The sequence below is a fragment of the Pongo abelii genome, chromosome 10 (assembly GCF_028885655.2).
Source record: "Pongo abelii isolate AG06213 chromosome 10, NHGRI_mPonAbe1-v2.0_pri, whole genome shotgun sequence".
In the NCBI taxonomy this organism is placed as follows: domain Eukaryota; kingdom Metazoa; phylum Chordata; class Mammalia; order Primates; family Hominidae; genus Pongo; species Pongo abelii.
The window spans coordinates 83,857,101-83,873,134 of NC_071995.2; the positions used below are offsets into that span (position 1 = coordinate 83,857,101).

At 32.3% G+C, this 16,034-nt stretch overlaps 1 pseudogene; it reads left to right on the forward strand.

Moving 5' to 3' along the window:
* The first annotated feature begins 15,262 nt into the window (after nt 1-15,262).
* Nucleotides 15,263-15,635, forward strand: LOC100454601 (p53 and DNA damage-regulated protein 1-like; annotated as a pseudogene).
* Nucleotides 15,636-16,034: the final 399 nt, after the last annotated feature.

The window sequence follows — 16,034 nt, forward strand, 5'->3', positions numbered from 1 at the left end:
GATAAAACTCAAAAACAAAATTGTAAACAAAGAATAATACAACACTATGCCCCTTTTAATATTTAAATATGCAAAAATAATTATATATTAATTGTGAATGTACACACATACAGTCAGCATTAAAACTACATGTAATGACATATGACAAATTCAGAAGTGATTACGTCTGCACTCACTGGAATGAAATTGACGGCAAGAATATATAGTGGCTTACATTTTGTCAATCATTTTTTCTTAAGATAGGCGATAGATACATGGGAGTTTCATATACTGTCATCTATATTTGTGTGCAAAAGTCAGTTTATAATTTCAAAAATGGGAATGCCATAAAGAAAATTATGCTTAATAATACAATGTTATATAGAAATATAATAAGTTGTATTGTGCAGAATGGATTTAGTGGGAGTGACAGGAGTAAGGTAATAAAGATGCCTGTTGAGAGGTTATCATTCATATTTGCTTCATAGCTACTGGATTTCTTGTTATTTCTATCACCTTTCTAACCAATGTTAGCATAGCACTCCACTATGCTAACACTATGTTAATCGTCCACTATGTTAATCGTCCGGAGAGTGTTTTTCAGTGGCTTATATAACATTAAAATTCACTGACTTTATTATTATAATTAGCTAATCAATTCAAGTTGAGTTTGCTTACCTGATAAAATTGGCATTGCTTAATACCGTAATATCTTGAGGTGAGGGATGGGGTAGGTAAGGAAGAAACTCAATAACACTTGATTTTATAGCATTACATGCAAATAATAAGTTAAATATTAATTTAAAAATTCAATAATTTTCCTCTGTATAGATATACCTGGCTAATATTGTCAAAAATAGCTTTACTTGCAAAATTAATTATATTTTAATTTGTGGGTTATATTATTAATATTCTGATACTGTCATGGATGCAATAAGCTAAACATGTAAGAATCTTTAAAAAGAAATAAGAAAAATTTCACGAAATGCATTAATTATGTGTAATTTTTTAGGTGTTTTTGCTATTATGACTTCCTGTTAGTCTCATTATTCACATTTCTCAATTGCTTTTGTGTACTACTAGTTATAGGGAGATAGGTTCTTGGCTGTGAGTCTATATATATATATACGTATTATATATATATAATATTGGTAAATGTTAGATGATCAGTTATCAAAATTCAGTAATTTAAGCTTTGCTAGCATCTAGTGAATAATGAACTCAAACAAAGAGATAATTCTTTAGTAACTGGTTTAAACTCTGGATCAATCTAATTGAGGCTTTCTTATCAATATCAACTTTCATTGTTAAGCCAACTTGCACATTAGGGAAAATAATTTTCTCTTTCTATTAGCTATTACTGAGCTATTACTGAGGTGAATGGTGGTGTGATTTTTATTTTCAGCCTAGCAAATAGAGCACTTGAGAAAGCAAATTTTGTGTTACATAATCACACAATGCATTTCAACATCTAACATAAGTTTCCTTTGAACTCTCAGCTCTTTTGGGGTAATTACTTAGCTTCTTTCTGATTTTAATTTCCTCTATGATTTTAGAAAGAGTCCAAAGTGGTGATGATAAAAGGTCAAAGTAATTTCCATGGCGCCTAATAGCCAGTGAATGTTTGCAAGCTCTTATTTAAATGTGACCAATTGAAACACACTTACTAAGATATTATGAAAAATGATGACGATGATGGTAATGATGATGATTTGAATGCTGAAGCTATAACTGATACTTAGATATGTAGGCCGAATTGAAGATATGTTGAATTAGAGACTTTAACCTAACCAGTCTTTTAACTATCTCGATGGAAAAAAAAGTTAAATAATTATAGATAAATAATGAAAAGGAAATCTTCACATATGGTAGTACATTGTGGAGATAAAGAGCATGAAAACAGGGACCAAACTCTTGGAGATCAAACCCTCGCTCTGTCTCTTACTGGCTGCATGATCCTAGGCATGTTACACAACCTTCTCATCCCTCAGTTTTCTAATATGTAAAAGAAGGACAATGATAGCACATGTCACATAGAGTTGATTTGAGAATTAAATGAATCAGTTTCTAAAGCAGTTAAAGCAGTGCCTGGAAGACAGTAAGAACCAATTGAATGTTTGTTAAGCAAAACACTTTGCATAATAAAAACAACCTAGCATGGATAAACCTGATGTAGAGATTATGAGTCTTGGTTTTAAACAGGTTATCAAATTCTTCCGAGTTCTATTTAATAATTTGCTCTATGACTCCCCTCTATTTCCTGCTTGTTCTCCAAATTTGGATGTAAACTCTATAGATTTATAATAGAGGTATTTACATGGTAAATAATTACTTTATGGTTAAAATATTTCTTGCCTGATAGTTATTCCAACATTGTTTTATAAAAATGTAATTAATAAACTATTCTGTCACAAAATATGTAATCAACAATTGGCATGTATGTGTCTTTTATCAAATAGGAATGCTAAACTAGTTCTATTTAATTTGTTTTAAATAAGGGAATTATTAACATTGTATTGTCTTAAATTTCGGTTACACAGGAGAAATAAGTTTACTCTTAAACTGTATTGTACTATATATATTGTACAACATAGTGACTACACAAACAATATATTGTATTCTCAAAAAATGCTATGAATGGATGTAAAGTGTTTTCATCACAAAAATAAGTGTGTGAGGTAATACATATGTTAATTAGCTAGATTTCATCATTCCACACTGTATATATACTTCAAGACATCATGTTGTACATGACAAATATCCATAACTTTTATCTGTCAATTTAAAAATTAAAAAAAAACACTCAGTTTGCAATCTATCTGCTGGAATTAAATGCAAGGTCAGGAATTAGCATCCTACTATGTTCCTGGAAGATCATGATTAGATATTTGTGTATAAACTTAGTGATAACTACAGTCCATAAAATATAGAATAAAATTGTAAGATGATAAAAAGTTATATTGCCCTTAATATTTTTATTTCTATATGCAAGAGTTTATCAAGTTGTAAAGAGTTACATACCCCTTTTTATCTTTGGAATAAAAAGAAGAATTGTAAAATTTATCAGGTGGAAGAGACTCTATGTTACGTAGTTTGTATTCAGAAACTGGCCTTTTATATGGCCTCGTGGACACTTAATTGCAAACCAGGTCTTGACTTGTAGGATTTGCAGAAATGGCATCTGATAGTTTTTCCTTTGTCTTCTTCAACTTCCACATGCACACATAGTATAAGAATTAATACTTCTTCAGTCATAATTATGTGCAGAATACTGTTTAACATATTTTCCGTATTATTAGTTTGGTGCAAAAGTAATTGCAGGTTCTGCAATTGAAACTATTGCAAAAACCGCAAATACATTTGCACCAACCTAATAACTCATGTTATCTTCACAAACACCTTATGAAATTGTCATTGTTATTATCGTAATTTTACTGATGAGAAAACTATAAAAAAGAACAAACTAGCTAACTTGATCCAAAATATAGGGAAAGTGGCAGATTTGGTAGTTTGACTTAGGCAGTTCAGCTTCAGAAGCCAAGCTTTTAATCACTAACATACACTATCTCTTCCACATGTCATCCATTGAATTAAAGATGAAATCCATGACAACCAGTTTAAGATGCAACTAAGAGTAGTCAGTTTCTGAAGTGTTTGCACCCATACTCCTCTTTGGGAGCTTAGGTGGAAGAACTTGATTGAATTATCACCATTCTTAACCTTGACAGAGAAGTTCAACCTTGTAGTCAATGTATCTTAATCTCTAATACAAAACAGTAAATTAGGCTTGAAAAAAATGTAAGATGCTTACATGATATTACTTTCTTTCAATATCTTTTAAGTCTCATGTTATTGATTCCTAAGATATTAGGCCCTATTTTAGCAACCTAATTTTATTACTTTAAAGACTTGATATATACTTTATTTCATTATCAATCAATATTAAAAGCTATAAAAGTGTGAGTTTTTAAAGAATAAGTAAAGCAGTCAAGTACTTATAATGTTAAATATTTGAGAAAATATGTTTCATAAGCTTCTAATAGCAATTGGTTGTACTTCTATGTCTCTTCTCTCTTTTTTTTTAATTTTTAGGCTTTACCATTTCTTTTGTCTTGGTCTATGTTCAGGCATAACATGGCAGAATAATTAAAATTTTTATAATAGCTTATCCTTTTTCTTACAAAGAAACTTGTTATATGAAATGGTGTGTTTTCATTTTTAAATGCTGCAAATATATTGCATACTAAAAACTCTTAAGAAACATTGTCATTTTCTCTTTTCATGCTTCATAAAACTAACGTGAATTTTACATATTCATATTATTAATGTAAAAACTTTATAATTTTAGAACTGAAAGTGACTGCAGTTAACTAGTCCTAAGCCCTGATTTTTTTTTCAAATTGGAAAACTAAGTTCCAAATAGATTAGATTACATTCCCAAATAAATCATCCTGGTTTGTGATACATATAAGATACTTGACTGAAAGATGTCTTGCATACCTGGTTGAATTTCTACTCTCATATTTGAGAAGAAAACATGAATACATTTTTTTTTCAAGATGCAGAGTATATGAATGTATAATCTTAATTGTAATTGTGTAATCTAAGAGTTAAAATAATAGCATGGTTCAGAATAAGATGAAAACCACTTAGATTAGTGGAAATTTTCTCAATAGGCTTTGAACAGCTCAGAGAAGTTAATCTTAAAATATCTCAAGGCAGGTACTACTGTGTTTCAGCAGACACTGTCCTTGTATGCCACAAAACAGTAACTGTTATACCATGTTTTTCATATGAAATATACAGCCAGAATAAAAATTCATATGTTACTAAGCACAAACAAATGTATTATTCTGTATGTTGGAGACATTGTGGTTTCTTTTAATTTTTAAAAAACCCTTTTTGTTTTTGAAAATAAAATACTAATTTAAAAACTTTTATAAGAATACATTTTTAATGTGTGTTCTAGCATTTAATCAATTTAAACCACTATTTTAAAATTACATTAAAAAGTTTTATAATAATATATCTTCTTCCTGTACTCAAGCATTCTGGAAAGCATTTAAACAAAGATCATAATGCCAGTTTTCTTCACTTTTAAATTTGTGGGGTATATAACTTACACTGGAGTCATATCAAAATATCAAGAAAGATTCATAACAAATCAGAAGTAACTGTGAAAATGTCACCTGATGCAGAAAGTCAGGATGTTATAAAGGGAGTACCTTATTATAATATTCAGGAAAAAATTCTCATCAAAATGAGAAGTTGCTGTATCATAAAATTTAAATCAACCAAAATTATTGAGTAAAACTATAATTATACTTAAATCAAAGGAAAAAAAAACAGTCTCCTAGAGTGATGTTTGTAACTGGGCCGAAAATGTTTCTCTGAATAAAAATCTAAAAGTAGAACTGAATTGTATTATAACTGTTTTATGACAGATGCTAATAAAAATATATGGCCAGAAAAGTCAACATAGGCATCAAAAACATTAGGACACATAGCAGAAATTTTATAGTGTGGTCTAAATATAATCTACATAGAAGTTTTATGATTAAATTTTTGGCTGGTAAATATGTAATTTTGTTTTCCGTTCAACAATTGTTCAGTGACTTGTCCAATCTAAATTACAAATTAATTGAAAGAAAGCTTAACTGTGTAAGCTGAAGAAGTAGACAATAAATTTATTATGTAGAAAGTAGACACAGTAAAAATGAAATAACATGTGTTTTATCTTTTGTCAGCTAAGTAGTAATCATATCTACAGTATACATGTAGTATTATGTATCATAAAATCAATTTAGTTGGTTTTACTAAGGAAGTTAAGTGGATATGTAAAGTTAAGCTGGATTTCTTTCATTCTCAGGGGCTGAACATCATTAGATATGACTTTTTTTAAGCAGATGTGGTTTAGTGACTAAAAAGACTACAAAATGCTGGTTTTTATGTAAGCATTTTAAGCGGCTGGCTCTTTTTCTTAATAAGAGAAAGTTTTTCACAAGAGACATTCATTTGAAGTCATTGTGAGAAAGGAGTAAAAAATTTAGGGCTACTTATCTGGGAAATAACAACAAAAATAAAAAGAACTCCAGTTGGAGCTGCATATGAATCCTTCAGAAATTTTTCAAAGTGGACACTTCAAGAACTTGACACACATGAATTAAAAATATAAAAGCTGATTCAAATATGTGGTACCCAACTGGAAGGAGGGTTGTATAATTGTGGTGACAGCTTAAATGATCTCCAAAAGCTGTCAGTATGGCCTCATTCAGGGAGGAATAAAGGTTTTTCAGAGAGTTCAAGCTTAACAGGGAACAGTTGAGGGAACAGTTATAATACGAGATGTGTCATACTGAGCTGGGAGAACAGTCAGTACTCAGTAAAAGAATGAAAAGAAAAATACTAGAAGATAAATAATATTGGGATTATTAGTGCCCATCACTTTGCAAATGTTTTTCTGTGTTTCTGAGACTATTAGAGACATTTCCTTTATCATGACATTACTAATATGCCATGGTCATCTCTTTATCACAAAAATGTTTGGGATGTGGATAATTTCATATTTACAGTCTAACCAGTGTATTCATCATCGTATACTAAGTTGTAATCTAGTCTTTCTCTCTTTTTTAAGTTGTTGTAAAACCGCTAATGAACAAAATAATGGTTTTTATCTTCTCCAATTAAACTGGCATGTAGGCATATTTTTACTATCAGAAGGAGAGTACACTCAGTGTACTCTATGAATAGTTTCATTTATAGTTTCACTTTTAACAATAATGTTAAAACTAAGCTAGTTAATTCATGAGAATGAGTAAGACAATTATGAATATATTGTTATTCAGTTTGATAGAAGGAAGATGTCCCAGAACAGGCAGCTATAGTCTAATTTCCAGATATTTCCATTTAAAATAATTTTGACTCCCATTTTTTCTATTCTAGGGTACATCTTGTTATTTTGTTGTCTAGCTAGCGTCAATACCACTCCTTATTCTGGTACTAGAACCCTGATTTTCTTTTATAAGTAGTATTGTTGGGATTGTCTACTTCAAGCTTATATAATATCTAAATTGAACTGCTAATGAAAGTGATTGTTTTCCCTAGTCAAGGAGTAGTCAGATTATCTCTCCTGGAAATATGAACTTTGGCCAAATGTAGATTCAAACTTAATCACTTTATTTGAATGAGATTATCCAGTGGTTCCTGTTACTAAGATCTCATGAGCCATGCTAGTTCTTATCCTTGCCAAGGCCTCATTCTTCAATATTTTCTTTTATTTTGTGACCTAACCTACTTCCTTTCAGTTGTCTCTTTTTTCCTAGGTTGAGCCAGCCTGATTTACTTTACTTTCCGCTGAATAAATTGAACTGATTCATCTTCATTACATTCATTCACTCCTATTAGTTCACTTATTCATCTAACAAGTATACAGTGAACAGCAGATGACTAAGATGTAATTGTGAAAATATAATTTCCCCCTTAAGAAATTTGACATCTGATATAATAGACCAGCAGTGGGCAAACATTTTTGTAAAGAGCTAGATAGTCAATATTTTAGGTTTTGTGACAATATGATCTCTATTGCAATTACTCCGCAGATGTAGTGCAAAAGTACTTATAAGCATTGTATACATCAAAGAGAGTGGATGATTTACATTATTACTCTATTTAAAGATATTAAAATATGCATTTCATAAAATATTTATTTGTCCTGAAATATTATTCTTCTTTTGATTTTTGTCAACAATTTTAAAAAGTAAAAAACCAAAAACCAACCAAACAAAAACATTCTTAGTTTGTGAGCCATACAAAAACAAGCAGTAGACTGGATCATGCTGATCTCTGAGATGGACCTAAAAGAGAAGAGTTATTTGTGAGCCATATAATGAAGTAGTAAAATTTGGATAAGGGGGATGTCTTAGCAGTAAATGGAAAGTAGCATGAGGTTTTAGAGGTAAGAACCTAACTCAATATATGAGGAAATAATGGGTTGGAGGAGGCCTTTCTGAAGGAATTACATTTAGATGTACTTGAGAATAGAGTAGGAATAAGCTAACAAAAAAGAAAAAAATAAAGTATTCAAAGTAAATGGAACAGTGACTATTAATGCATACAAGAAAGGCAGAGAATCACAACTTAAAATGGCTGGATGCTTGGACAATGTGAAAGAAATAGTTACAAGAGGGGTTGGAAAATAAAGCTAGAGGCTTAAGAATGGCCTTGGTGCTCAGTTATCTTGAAGCCTATTCAACATGTGCTTAGGGGAACCAGCAAAGAGAGTCAATTCCAGAGTGGGAGGTGGTGATGGGAGTAAGGGAGAATGCCTTTGAAGGAGAGCCATTAAAGATTAGTTGCTCACGCCTGTAATCCTAGCACTTTGGGAGACCAAGGTGGGCAGATCAGTTGAGATCAGGAGTTCAAGACCAGCCTGACCAACATGGTGAAACCCTGTCTCTACTAATAATACAAAAATTAGCCAGCGGTAGTGGCAAGCACCTGTAGTTCCAGTTACTCAGGAGGCTGAGGCAGGAGAATCACTTGACCAGGAGGCAGAGGTTGCAGTGATCTGAGATTATACCACTGAACTCCAGCCTAGGTGACAGAGCCAGACTCCATCTCAAAAAATAAGATTTGTCATTATCATTATAAGCAAAAATGAAAATTGTTATATTTCCTAATATTTTATATTGTCATTTTGTATGGTATTTAATTTAAATTACTTATGGAAAAGAATGCAAAAAATTTCAGGGCTTCTACAATTTTAATTTAGATAAACTTAAAACTTAGGTTAAGTGTTTTAGAATTCAATTTAAGAGCAATGGGGTAAGGGAGTCACTGCCTTTAAGTGGAGAAACTACATGATTTGATCTTTTTTGAAAAACCACTCTGGTTTTCATGCAGAAAAACAGATCAGTGGGAAAAAGAGAAGAGAGTCAAGGATACGACTGAAGGAACTTTTGCTATCACTTTCTGTTGGAGACATGATGATGACTTAAAATAAAAGGCAAGGAGGTAGGAATACAGACAAGTGGCCCCATCTCTAGTACTATTAAACAGATAAATTAGAAGACCCTTACTGATTCACAAACATGAAGGATTATTGTGAAGGTGGAGGCAAGGATAACTATTAGGTCTGATTGGAACAGTTCTATGGATGTCTCCACTACCTGGCAACAGGAGAAAGAAAAACAGGTTTTGGAGGGAAAAGAGTTCAGATTTGACATATTTAATCTGGTGTGCATGTATTTTTAAACTTCAAGATAAAGATAGCAAGTAGGTCACTGGATATATCAGAAAAGTGATCTAGGCTACAGCAAAAACTTTGCTGTTTGACACAATATTTTGAAAATTCATTTAATTAAATTTGTCAAACACATTGTGTGTCCTGCATTTTACTAAACAAATCACATGCATTGAATTAATCTTCACAATAATACAGGGTGTAATTGTTATTACTGCTATTATGACTGCTACATTATGAGTTATAAAAGTTATGTTAGTTGCCAAAATTATTAAAGCTAGTAGTAAATGGTAAGATGTGATTCAAGCATCAGATTTGTTAGATTCCGAAAGCAACACTTTTAATCACCATGCTGAATCAAACAAGCATGATATGAGAAGCAGTTTCCTTCCAGGTTGAGGGAAATAATTCAAGGGAGAACAGTAAGACAAGATCTTCTAACTTTTGGAAGACATTTTTCTAATTGTTTTTCCAACAATAATGCAGTTTGTCAGGTCTTGTAAAAACAATTCTAATAAGTGAAGCAAACAATAGACTGCTTATAAATGGAATCCCTGTAAATCTACCTAAAGGTGATCAGTTTATGAAATGTTAGTGTAATCTTGGGTACTTTCATACATTGTCCATAAATTCACCCAAGTTAGCTAGTATACTTAATAGATTTTCCCAACCCAAATCATGACTGGTAATAATGATTTTGAACATTTCAAAACACACTTAATTCAAGGTCTATAATTAACAAAATAAGCATAGTAAGTACAATTGATATAACCATGATTAAGTATCTATAAGGGTTATATTTTGGGGGGTTGGCAGGGTAAATCAGCTTAGATCAAGATTTTTCTACAGACACACAAAAATTGTGTAAACATAGTTCAAAGAAAAATGACTATCCCTCTTTTCATTAAAATTCAAACAATGTGTTGGATGCTAAATACTACATTAATGTATAAATTATGCAGCATACACTCATCTCCCCTGTCTTTCCACTAACATAGCTTACAATGCAGTAATAGTCATCATTTATCAGAAACATGATGCATGTAAATGCTTCCCATCCTCTTCTCTCTGCAGATAATTTAGATAGATTCCTGTCATTAGGTAATAGGAAGCTTTCTTGTTACATACATTTCATAAAGTGAATGACATGACTAAGCAGAGAAATGCACACCTCAATTTGGACTAATGTATAAGGGAGCTATTGGAACTAAAAATCGAATGTGTGATTCCTTTTCCATCAAGAAATAAATAGTAAGTTGACAAACTGTAGGAATCATAAATTCCCTCTATATCAGGGTTTCTCAGTTTTGACATTATTAATATTTTGAACTGGATGAGTATTTGTTGTGGTCTCCCACCACAAATCCTGTGCATATCCTATGCACTGTAGGATCTTTAACAACATCCCTGGACTCCATTCACTAGATGCTAGTGACACATTCTCAGCTGTGATGATCAAAAATGTCTCCAGACATTGTTAAATATCCCTTGGCAGGCAAAATTATCCCTGCTGAGAACCTCTTTTTAATATAAACTGTCCTAAATCACACTAGTGCCCATAATGTATTTACTTACATATTTTTGCTTCACTTATTAGTTGACATCATTATCTAATCAGAAAAGAAGGATGCATTGAATATGTGTCATCTTTTGTAGCTAAATAGGATGAAATTATTTAGTAAATATGAGATATAACAAACATATCAGAATAATTTAAGATCCAGGAAATTCAGCCATATGAAATTTTGACATTATATTTGATTAATCATAATTACTGTCTATATTTTTTTCTGTATAAAAGTTAACTTTCAAGTGGGTAACATTAGAGGATATGTGTACAATAAGGAACAATAAAAATATAAAGGGAACCAGTGTTTAATATAATTGCTGTGCAAAAGAAAAGGGGAAATGGAAGTTGGTGAAAACAATTCTCAAATGCTCTTCTTCCAAGAAACAATTTTATCAGAGCTCACTCCTGAGAAAATGTAAGTAATATATTCTTACATTCTTTATAGCACAGATAGATTATTACACTCTGGATCAGACAGGAAAATTATGCAATCTTGTTGAGCAGTTAGAATCCTTGGAGTAAATGGCAGTAAAATTTTACTAAAATAAGATAAATTAGCTAAATAAGAGACAATTTTAATTCATTAATGCCAAAAACTCTCTGCAAAACTTATTTATCACTAAAATAAGCTTTCAGATTCTGCATGAATTGTTTTTTGAGATGAAAGAGAAAGAGTAGTAGGAATAAGGTAATCTTTTTTTTTTTTTTTTTTTTTTTTCAGCAGACTGGAAGTAAAGCTGATCTCACAGATTTAAATTCTCAAATGAAAATCTATCCATTTCAATAAACTAAAATGCAGTGGATATAAGAGATAATTGTTTTTAATTACTTATTAAAGTCACATTAATTTCAAACATGCTTTTATCCATGCCCATAAGTTTCTCATGATGGTTTTGGAGCACTAAACAGAATTTTTACCTGAAGCTGATTTAATCTTCATTATTAAATGCCAATTGCAGAAGCAGTTTTGTAGCCTGCAGTGTATTGCAGTTTTAGAATTGGAGATTGAAATTCTTGATCAAGGAATGAGAAGCCTGAAACACTGATTACTTCACTTGTGGTTTCATAAAATATTCTATTATTTTTATTTTTACATTATTGTATTTCTTTATTTAAAATATTCAGCATGAATATATGAAGAATCAAGTTAGAATTATTAAGTAGCAGCTTATCTTATTATTATATTCTCAAATTATAATTACAACATTTAGAACATTTTTATATGCAACCTTATTTAATTCTCACAAGCGACCTTGCAAAACTAGCAGGAGACAAGTAGTTGCAATTCAGCAGATTCAAAACGTTAGGCTCAACTATATTTAGTGATCACTTAGAGTTAGTAATTAGAGGAGTTTGGGACTACCATTTAAGGCAAATAAGCAACATCTTCAAAGTATACCTAAAAAAGTATAGGAAAAGTTATACAAATGTTAGTGTAACTTTACTTTGACCTCAACAAGCTTTATAAAGCCTGTTTCAGAAAAGATTCACTTATTCTATAAACCTGCCATGTTTAATCCTCTCTCTACGCTTTCCATCATGCTTTTGCTTTCAGATAAAATATCTTCCCCTTCCGCTATGACTGCACGCTCTCTGTTTGTGTATTACACTTCCAGACACATGTAGATTGCAAGATCTTCATGAACATTTTTTGAGTAATAGCTTTTTGTTCACTTCCTGCAGCTTTTAGAGTCATCACATTTGTTTTGCATCTAATTACATTACTGTTATTTGCTGTCAGTTTAAGTGTTTTCCTCACCTCTTGAATTGCATTGTAATTTGTTTGAGAAAGGAATATGTTCATAGTTCTTCTATTTCCCAAAGAGTGAGTCGATGATAATGTATATATTTTTAAATTATTAATATTATACTGGTTTTAAGTTTTCCCTTACTGATATTTTGATAAGATACCTTTTTTACCATATATTTATTGACATAAACTATCTTAAACCCATTGGATTTGCCAACCCTTTAATCAACTCCTGTTAACCTCTCATTTTGTTGGCAGGTTTTAGAGGCATACACACACAGAGACATAGGCACACTCACACATTCACTTGCACATATACAGAAGTATCATGCCCCAAGCCTATGTTCTCAATAATTTGTTTTCTGCTGGTTGGCTGCCATGCCTTGCTCTTAATTAATAGGTTGCTTTTCAACAGAAATATTATGCCTTGGGCATATTCATAAACAATGTGTCTTCTTATGAAGATTTAAAGGTTATAGTAATGAAAAGAATCTTGAACGTTAGAAAAGGCAGGGGCAGCAATTATTTTTTGTCAGGCAAATTCGTTGCTTACCACTGTTATACTACATTACTGTTTTAATTTTATGCTTAGAATAAGCTTTCTAGGTTAAACTAGAAAGCAAGTATATATATGTTTAAAGTCCAACTAAAATGAAAGTTTGGCACAATAATAATCATATGCTTGATCTACTTGTTTTTGAAGAAAATATACAATTATTTTTCCAACTTTTGAAACACAAGATTATACATGCTTATGAAGAATGCCCAAGTTCATTTCTAACTAGCTAGATGATGATATATTATATAAGACTTGGGGTTTGATTCAGAGGATTGCCTGTCATTTTTCCAGAAATGATTATCATTATTATCACTAATTAATTATATATTCTTATTTATTGATTTATCTCAGGGAATATAGTATTTATAAGAAGAAACAAATGAAAAGTAAACTTAGTTCTACTTCATATTATAAATAGCTTTCATAATAAAATAATATGCACAAAATATTTAAAGGATTATAAATACATAAAGGATTCATTGTTTTAAAAAAATTCTATTTTCTGTTGATTTTTAACACATATATTGCTTATTAAACATGGGTTGTTCTATTAATGGAAAATATGCATTTCAAAGTTTGTGTAAATTACTTTTTTAGATTGCTACTGTAACATATGTTCATGGTGGGGCAAAAAAGTGAAACTTAAATTTGAACATGAAGAGTGAATGCTACTTAATTGAGTCAGTGTCAAAGAAAAGTGTTGCAAACAGAGGGAAAAACATAGGTGGAGACAGGAGGTGAGAGAGCATGAGGCTCCCGGGAGACTTTAAGAAATTCAATGCTGCTGGATGGTTGGAGAGGAAGCGGGAAGTGATACCAGGTGGCAATGATGAGACAGGTAGAAATAATTATTCTTGATTTCCTCAGTAACGTTATACCAGAGTTTACCATAATTTTGCGTCACTATGGAAAATACATGGGAGTAAGGCAATTTTTGAGGCAGAATGACAAAATAAGCATCCACGGCAGCAAAATATAATAAAGAAAAATGTGTTGTTTTTTTGTTTGTTTGTTTTATATGTGGCCTAAGGGAACATGAAGAATCAGTGATGAAGCCCAGGCTTAGTTTTATTTTATTTTGTTTTGTTTAGTTTTGTGGGGGCAGTTGTGTAGACTGCCCTGCCATGACACTTATTATGATAGAAGAGGAAAAAAATCTTCTATTAACGGTGTTTCAGGGACAAAGAACTGGTTTGGGAGATTTTTGGTATAAATTATCTCTAAGAAAACAAATTAGCAATGTATAAAAGGCAATAGCTACCATTTTCCAATGAAATGAACCACGGCTCCTTGGAGAAATGGCAGATTCTGGTACTAAGGCAATAAAATAAAATAAAAGACCATCATACGTATAGTGCCAGAAAGTAAGAAAAAACTCAAACAAACAAACAAAAGAGAATGAGGTTATGTCAAAGTGACACAGGAACCAATTCAAAAGAGCTCTCAATGGCCAAGACTAGAATAACTTTAAAAATAAAATAAGCAAGGTAGTATTGAATTATAACTCAAAATATAAAATAAATATACAGAAATACATATTTATATGGCCAAATTATTGATTAAATGAATAAATGAAGGATAAGGTCAAGTCTTCCTCACGGAAGGGTCCCAAATGATATTTATAAATACTCCCTTAAGTAGAGCCCAGAAATAGGTCCATATAAATAGTCAATTGATCACTGACAATGGAACAAAGACAATACAACAAAAAAAGATAAATCTTTTTAACAAATGGTTCTGGAACAACTGGACTGCCACATAAAAAAAAAAAAAAGGAATCTAGACACAGACTTTACACTCTTCCCAAAATTAACTCAATATAGATCATAGACCTAAATGCAAAATGCAAATTTATAAAACTCCTAGAAGAGTTTTGAGGTAGAAGTGGCATCTTATCCCTGCCTGGCAATGGGAAGGCAACATTCATTAAGCTCCAAGATGACTAGATCACCTTTGGAATATTGAAATTTTTATTAAGGGTGAAACAAATCACATTTAGGCCCTATTTGACTTTAATCTAAAGTTAAATATATACACATAAGATTGCTGGTGGCAAGATGTTAATTTCAAAACTCCATACAGTATTTTAATTACATGATGGAGCAGTTTCTTCCAGCATTGAAAGATTAAGTGAGGGGTTGTGCACCCGAGTTGGTTGGTGCCATGCTGTCACCTGATGCAGAGCAAGTTCTGCGGTACCTGTTCGAGGTGGAGGAGCTTGTTGAGGAGGTGCTGGTGGACAAGCAGCAGATTGTGGATGTGGACACCGAAAGGAATAAAATACCAGAGGGCCTGAGAGCCCTGCAGAATGGTCTCAGCCTCTCTGAAGATGTGGTTTTCCTCAGGAACATGTTTGTCAAGATGCCTCACCCTCAGGTAAAGGAAAAGATTAAGAAAAATCAGGATCATCTGGATAAAGAAATAGAAATAATCCAAAAACAATGAGGCCCAAGGCAAACCAGAGCCGAAGAGTTTTAACTTGAACCCCTTCAATCAAGATGAACTTGAAGCTCTCAAGTTCTTCTTGAAAGGATGAGACACAAGAATCAAGATGGGGCATCAGTGACCAGCTCCTCTCCCTGGGGTCATAGAGGACCCAAGACCCTCCAACCTTGATGCCTGTAAGGACAGGCTCTCCTGTAAGGGATCAGGTGTAAAGAATCTGGCCATAGCTCCTGTACGAAGCCTCTTTGTCTGAAGTACTTGGGTGCTCTTTGACGGCAGGAGGGAACACTCAACCTGTGGGTGGCTGCTGGACCTCACCACCAGGGCTCAGTGGACATAAGATCTATTGACAGGTCCTGGCAGTCACCAGTGGGTGTGTGTGGCAGTGGCTGTGGGGTGTGAGAATGACTGCAACAGGCACTTCTCAACAATGGCCTGCTGTTCACATGGGCCCTGAGCAGGGAGGAAGGGAGAGGGACAATGGAAGCTT